The sequence below is a fragment of the Lissotriton helveticus genome, chromosome 3_1 (genome assembly GCF_964261635.1).
Source record: "Lissotriton helveticus chromosome 3_1, aLisHel1.1, whole genome shotgun sequence".
Taxonomy (NCBI): domain Eukaryota; kingdom Metazoa; phylum Chordata; class Amphibia; order Caudata; family Salamandridae; genus Lissotriton; species Lissotriton helveticus.
The window spans coordinates 1,820,100,641-1,820,108,800 of NC_136061.1; the positions used below are offsets into that span (position 1 = coordinate 1,820,100,641).

The 8,160-nt window shown below is 45.2% G+C and overlaps 1 pseudogene; it reads left to right on the forward strand.

Moving 5' to 3' along the window:
• Positions 1-6,156: 6,156 nt before the first annotated feature.
• LOC144824328 (centromere protein H-like) lies at positions 6,157-7,471 on the forward strand (annotated as a pseudogene).
• Positions 7,472-8,160: the final 689 nt, after the last annotated feature.

Consider the following 8,160-nt stretch of genomic DNA (forward strand, 5'->3'; position numbering starts at 1 on the left):
GGCCTCGGGACCAAAGAACCGCAGCTAGGGCACCACTAGTAGAAGGGCCAACAGATAGGAGAATAAGCTAGCCAAAGGCCCAACAGCCGTTCCGTGCCCCGACTGCAGCCCAGGCCAGGCTCCTCTGCCAGATGTCTCAGTCTGAGGCAGAAACGAAACCGAAACTTAAGAGGGGGACCCACAGGTCGAATCCCCCTGCCGTTGTTGTTCAACTTCAAGACGGCCACTGAGCCTCACCCAGTCCCGGGCGTACCTCGAGAGTGGAGCCCGAAAGTTCGAACAGACGTAACTCCGGAACCCCGGGTCCAAATCGAATTCCAAAAAGTCCAGGGCAATCAGCCCAGTGTCCTCTATACAAATCCTCGTAAAAAGTCAGGATAAGTTCAGGATATCATGCCGGGAGTGGCGGGGGTCCGGGGAGCGCTGTGCTCACGCGGCCATCTCGGATGCCCGCCAAGCTCCTCCTCCGGTAGCAACATTTTTGATGGTGTTGACAGCTGACTACGAGGTTAGGGTTCGGTCTTCATTTCATGATAAGAAGATGACTTGCAATGGTGACAGGGTCTGGCTGAGTGTTGAGGTTGCTAAATATGGATTTGATTTTGTTACAAGAGCATTCCCAACGCTTGTTGCAAAGGTTTTGTGAGGGGGTGATGATGCTGTAGGTGACAGGAGTCACAGTGAAATGTTTGAGGGTGGCAAAGATTTTCTTGTTGCTGTTAATGTTGGCATTGATGCGATCTGCAATAGCTGTGTGCTTGGCATTCCATATCTACTTGTGGTAGAGTCTTAGGGCTTATATGAAGATATCTTTATCTGTGGTGATTTGTTCTTCAGTTGCGCTACAGTTGATTGCAGTGGTGTATTGTCAGCATGAGTTTCTCTGTGTACCAAACTTGGCTGTGGTCAGGTTCTTGCTATTGAATTGTGCTTGAGGGGAGCCTGAATTTCATCGCATGAGGTGATCCAAATGTTGTTTCTTGATGGCTACTGGCAAGTACCTGGTATGTCTGGCCGGTGTGAGGAGAGGACGGAAGCCCACTCCTCTTTTGTAATGATTTCCAAATGCAGTGAATGGTTCCAATTGTGGTAGGTATGTGGTGATGAGGGTTGGATAGGCTGAAACTAAGGAGGGTGTGTTCTGTCCAGGCCATAGTTGCTGGCTTGTTGACTGTGATGTTGCTGATTGAGAAGTAAATCAGGTCCAATAGGTGTCCGACAGTGTGAATGGGTTCGGTAAAGTGCTGGGTGAGGCCAAGGTTTCTGAGGTTTACTAGAAGGGTAATAGAGTTTGGGTCGGTGCAGTCTACTAGGTTAAAGCTGAAGTCTTGAAGGAGGATGAAGGTGCTGGCGATAATGATGAGGGGTGCAATGAAGTCTGTGATGTCACTGGCGAAATTGGTGCAGGGTCCTGGTGGAATGGATACAAGGTTTCAGCCCAGAGAGTTGTCTGTAATGCGTATCTTGAACATGAGGTGTTCCATGTAGTTGGTGGGGGTGTCCTTGTACGTGGTGCAGCAGATGGTATCTTTGAATATGATGGCGACTTCATCTCCAGGCTTGTGCTGACAGTCTTGCCTGGTGATCTTGTAGTCAGAGGGGATGGCTGTAGGGATGTCTGTTGCAGAGGTTGGGTTTAGCCATGTTTCTGTGAGGAGCAGCAGGTCCGGAGCATAGTCATGCAGTACGTCCTATATCCATGTGCTGTGCTTGGTGAGTCAGTGAGTGGGTGATGGGGAGCATGCATGCGAGTGTGGTGTGTTCTGTGGATGGCGTTTGGCCTATGTGAGCATAAGCAGGTAGCTAGTTTGTGTGAGCGGGTGAGGTGTTGATGGTGCAGGAGTGGTGGGTGTAGGGTCTGGGAGAGTGTATGAGAACACATACTCTTCTCTTTTACTGCCCCATTCCACACTCTCCCCATATTTTTTCTCCATCAATTATTTGCATTTGTAAACATTGTGAGCAAACATTTTTCCTAGAAACAATCTATTTTGTAACAAGTAGTTCAGAAGGATAACATCTGAACGAATGGAGAGTATTCGTGGAATTTGATATAGTTGTAAGTAAGAGGTACGTGGAAATAAACCAGTGACTAACAAACATATTCATGTTGACATCAAGCTATGTTACGTGGGGACAGGTTGGAGAAAGGTAAAGAGATGGGGAATAATAAGTAGGGTGTTCTGCAGATGAGCTGCTTTGAAATGATGAATGAAGGGTGTAATCTGTAAGCATGGCCTTCTACAGCAGCTTTGTATTGCTTGTAGATATTCAGTTAGTGAGTTTTTGCAGATGGGCAAGAACCAGAAAAGAAAAGACACTCAATGATGCACAGGGGGCTTTAGGGATATTAAGTAATTTGCAGTTGGTGGAAAGGAGGTTTCTAAAAACGATTGCCTAGAGCCAAATCAGTGCTGAGCCAGTTATACCCACCGTACACCACCGCCCTCACTGCCCCCTGTCACAGCTGGGTCAAGACCACCGAAGAATTTCTCCTCGACTCCCTCAGCATAACCACTCTGCCAACACCAACGGACACCGACACGTAAGTACGCAACCTTCGATGAATCTCCAACTTTGCCGATATCTGGCGCACCTCAAGGAACGACGAGGCAAGCAACACTCCCAGAAAGCCAGATGGTTCACTTGTATCCTCCATGAGTCCAGACGCACCTGCAGAGAACTCTAGAAGAGATGGAGGAACAACAAAACAACAGAAACCCACGCTACCTTCAACGCACACCATTGTCTCCTCAAAACCACAAAGAAAACGGCCCTCCAAGATAGAATCAGCGTCAACGCACACAACATCAAATAACTCTTCTTCATCATCAAGGAGTTCGCCAGGCCCAACAGCAAGACCACAGACGTCCCTCCCACCCAAGACATTTACAACAAATTTGGAACCTTCTTCCACTACAAGATCAGACAGATCCACGACAGCTTCAGCACCTGCAACAATGCCCACCACCACTGTACGCAACCACGCTGCACCCCAAAAGACCGTGCTCTGCTGGACCCTGCTCACAACAGAGGTTACACTCAAGACCATGAAGAGCATCCACTAAAGAGCCATGTTGGATCCTTGCCTGCACCACATCTTCCACAGAGCAGCTGCCGCCACCGCCCCCCAGCGTTGCCGCACCATCAACTGCTCAATCGAAACCGCCACCTTCCCAGACAACTGTAAACACGCCGAGATTAACCCTCTGCTGAAGAAGCCATCCTCAGACCCAACCGATCTCAAAAACTTCAAACCCATCTCCCTCCTCCCCTTCCCAGCCAAGGTCATTGAGAAGGCCACCCACGCCCATATATCCGCTCTCATAGAAGTGAACCACATCCAAAACACCTCCCAACCTGACTTCCTAAGCAACCACAGCACAGAGGCCGCACTCATCGCTGCCACCGACGACATCCACTCCCTCCTAGACAGAAGGACCTCAAGACCTGACTCTTCAAATGATCCTACACCCAGAGGGAACAGCAGACCCCCACACCCCACCAGCACCTTGAGACCCTCATGTGTAAGTAGCCATGCTTTACAAGCCCCTGATTGATTGATTATTATTTTTTCTTTTTTTTTATTTGAACAGTTTTATATAGTGCTGGCTAGACCCGAAGGTATCAGAGAGGTATCATGAGGACATAGCATCAAGACATTTTTACATTGTTACATCAATTAGGGTTGCAATTAACAATAAGTGCTAGGGAAAGAAAGACATGATCTTAACACAATAATGTAAGATATTAGAGCGTAACTTAACCAAGACTCACGTTATAGGAAAGGTGGAGGATAGAGGGGACAGATAGGCAGGATAGAGGCAGGTGGATAGGGCTAGGGGGGTCTGAAGGGGGAAGGTACTCAGTCTGAACATAGCAGTTGAGTAGTTGAAGAGAAGAGGTAGAGGAGCCATGAAGAACAGTAAAAACAATGTCCGAAGTCCGGCTGGGTAGGTGATGGCCAAGGGGATGATATCAAATATAGTAAAAAGGGTGGGGTGGTCTACACTCTCAACTACCAAAAGTGCTCCAATATATTAATAAATAACATACGCACATGTACAAGAGGACGCATCAGACAGAACATTACAACACACACTGTTCACAACAGCAATAATCGTTGTAACATACCACCCCACCTTACAAATACACACAGAACTCTGGTTATACAGCTAAGACATACCCAATTTTTAAGTAGCAATCTATTAAGGCATCGAGCAGAACTTGCTACCGTCTTACCATACATTTACAATTGCAAGGCATTAGGCAGCCAGGCCAACCTTATATAATATATAAGCAATTTGGTACTAACCTCTCTCATCCACCCAAAATTCAAAACCTATTCAAATTAACATGCTCACCCCATAGGCCACAAACCTCCATAAAACTGAAGCAGACTCTAGCAAGAGATGGGATTGTTTGGAAATTCATGCTCACACTTGGAGAGGTAGCGCTATATAAATGCTACTACACAACAGAATACGTAGGATTAGTGAAAGGTATTATTATGCCATACAAATCGCAACAGTGTACAATAGAAGTGCTAATATTAAATTTACTCTATATATGCGCTACTTAATAATAACAGTCTGCTGTGCAGGGAGGGGGCATAAGGACAGAGTTCCTGTTAACAGATGTTGATGTGAATCATTTGTTAAGGAGGGTGACTCTCTTGCCGCGAAGGGTAGGATTGCGGATAACAGTGCATGCTTTGGAGTGAAGGGTTGGGGTATACCATCTTTGGCGTGTTGACAGGTTTCAGCAATGGTTGCGAAGTAGGGGCGGGGCATGTTAGGCGGAGTTGTCAGTGATAAATGCAGTTTTCTTAAAGACCTTAATCACCAATGCCTTCTATAAATAGAGAAGGGAAAAGGTTGGGTGTTTTTGTGAACTATTGTCTGTTGAATGTTCACTCGTTGTATTGTTTTGTATTGTATTGTATTGTATTGTATTGTATTGGGAACTTATATAGCGCAAAACTGCCACCCTACGGGTATCCTGGCGTTGGGAGTAGTTGAGATGTATGGGAGTGATTTGCTATACCACTGGTAAGGGCAGTTATGCAATGTGGAGGGGAGGCATGTGATTGGAGTTTGTGAGATGCTGAAATGTGAGCAGGCATATCATGAGAGGCCTTAGAGATCGGTGATACTGCATAGAAGGATGTACAAGATAACAATGGGAGACAGGGACAGATGATGGATTTTAAGAAAGGCAGGTGTAGTGGGAGGTGAACACTAATTTGCCTCGTAGTGTAAAGCGTGGTTAGTTAGTTCACCTGTTGGTACGTTTTCAGTGAGTAGAGTCAGAATAGTCAAGTTCGATGACTAGATGCCAGGCGTCAATGAGCACACATTAACTTAAGAAAACACTTCCCTTCCAGATAGAGGGTGTCAACCCACACAATTCACTTAATGAATGTTGGGCTACAATGAATACAGTTCCCGCAATAGATGCAGGAAGACGAAACAAAATATAATCATTGAATATAGGGTCCCAATAGGCACATTTCTCTCAGAAATCACAGTTCACTAAATGGATGCATGGTGGCAAGAGCAATGCACACTCAGTTGATGTTGTAGGGTAACAATGGACAGAGTTCACTTAACAAAGTTTACCCAACCATTTCAGGATGACAATTGGTACAAGTCACTTACTGGTTACAAGTGAACGAGGTGGCAAGAGAGTAGGTATTACAAGTAAGTGTAGAATCTACAAATAAAATGCAACAAAGTGGTAGTGCGGACCCTGGATCAAAGACCTATGGGATACATGACATTGCCTTTGGTGCATGATGCATGCTTTGTGTACACCTTGCACCCCCCTGGTCCCTGGGACTTTGAAGGCTAGTTTGGGAGGGGCATCAGGTCAGCAGGGACTCCAGTCGCAGGACAAGTATTTGCCTGTTCAGGAGGCTAAATGAGCTAAACATAACTGCCTGCGTCATGTGTGATGTAATGTAAATGATATTTATAGAGCATGACTGATGCACAAAAGGTGTCCTGGTGCTGACGTAGAATGGTATCACAAAACAAACAAGGGTTTGTGATTATAATGACAAGTTTTCAACGCCTTGTCGCCAGATAGCCCAGGCCTGCCTCACTTAAGCGCTTCGCCCACAGCAAAGAAGAAGAATATCTGGTTATTGCAAACATGAGTTCCTAAAAGGGAAAGCAGCCGAAAGAGACGGGGACTGATATCTGGGACCATTTCAGAAGCTGGAACATGCAAGTTTGGAATTGATGCATAGCACACTTAACCATCCTTGCCATACTAACAAAGAAAAAACGGGTGTTTCTCAAACAGTTACAGAAATTGCTTGGCCAGAGAGACAAATGAAACAGCAGTTGATTGACGTGGCAACGAACCACGGGGCACGAAGCAGAGAAAAGGAAAGTATAGATCGCTCGATGAATGTAAGTTTAGATTTAATAGATCCCAAGCTAGAAAATGCAATGGGGCAGGTTTACAAGCCCCTTGCGACACTTTTGACCCACCGTTGCGTCACTTTTGTGACGCTGCGTAAAAATGCAGTCAAATTACAACGTGATGCATCTAGGGAGATGCGGCGTAAAAAATGCAGCCAAATTACAATGTGATGCATCTAGGGAGATGTGTTACGTTGTAAAGCCCTGCATCACAATATACCTGCGTCAAGTATAATGTATGCAGGGTGGGCCTTCTCACGCAGGAAAGCCTTGTAAAAATGACGCAGTTAAATCTACAAGATTTCTCTGCGTCACTTCTAGGACACCACTACACTAAAAGCTTGCACCTGCTTCACTCAGGTGTAAGGAGTGAGACAGTGTACTGGGAATAGGCCTCAAAATGCATTGCTGGAGTTGCGTCGTGCTTGCAACACAACTCTAGCAATGCGTGACTTTTGCCCCAACAGATGTCTCAGAATTTCTGACGCATCTGTCAATCCAATGGTGTGCCGTATTGTAAATACAGCGCACGCGTGGTGGCGCAAGGGTTTCTCAGGGTGGTGCAGGGAAAGTGACGCCTCTTTACAGATGCGCCACTTTCTTGTAAATCTGCCCCAGAGTATTTACAGGAAGCAGTTTTCCAATGCAATACAAAAAGAAATTGAGAACAACACTCAAGACAGTGAGTCTATTCTTGAGGTTATGAAATTTTGTATTGTAATGTGCAAGAAGGTCCACTGTGTCTAATCGAATAATCAGCTACTGGAAGACCAAATATTGGACGTTCGCAGACTCAGGGCTGACTTAAAATTCAAGCAACAAGAGCTTCTGAAAGAGGTGAAGGCACTGGAGGAGAGAAGGCAAAGACTGTGTGAAGTAGAAAAGAAGGATCCGGTCCTGGAAAAAGAAGAAAATGTAAACAGGATAGTGTCATGCAGGAGGTGTTTCAGCTGATCGTCCTCAGTTCAAAAGTACATTGGGCAGAAGATCCAAAGTTAAGAACTCACATAGTGGACATGAAGGAATTTCCCTATTCTTAAGGAATGGGAACCCTGACCTTGCTGCTTTTGAGTCTGTTCTGTTGGTCTGCTTCTCCAACCTGCACTTATAATGGGAATAACAAGCTCTTGAGATCATAAGAGCAATGACAAAAATGTTTTGTTTGCATTCTTTTGTAAATTGTTTTTTTTAATTGTGAGAAATCTGACAACTAAACTGTCTGCCTTGACAAGTTTTAGCTGGGAAATCCAGACTGGCTCCATAACAAAAACCTATCTAATTGGTTATGGTGTATTGGAATTGTTTGAATCGTGGTGAAATGAGGTGAGAAAATACAGATCTTGTAAGGCAAATTCCTTGAGTAAGGTGTCCAATTAAGGAAAACTTCCTAGTTAATACAGAGCAAATATTTGATCCCAAGTTGACATTTTCAGACTTTCTATCAAGTACCTGCTAAATGTATTTTTTAATGTAAAATGTCTCCCACTTTGGTTTACTTAATTGATGATTCTTTTTTTGAAAGGCTGATAACTTAGCGGGGTTTCTACTCCTCCTTTGGCACTACATACCTTGCACAGTAAATGCACTACTAGGGGCACATTTACAATAACTGGCGCATCCTGCATATTAGCAGGGACGCGCCAGTTATTGTGCGTGACTCAAAAAAACCCTTGCGCCACCATGGATGCACCGCATTCACAATGTGGTGCACCATGGGGCAAGGATAGAC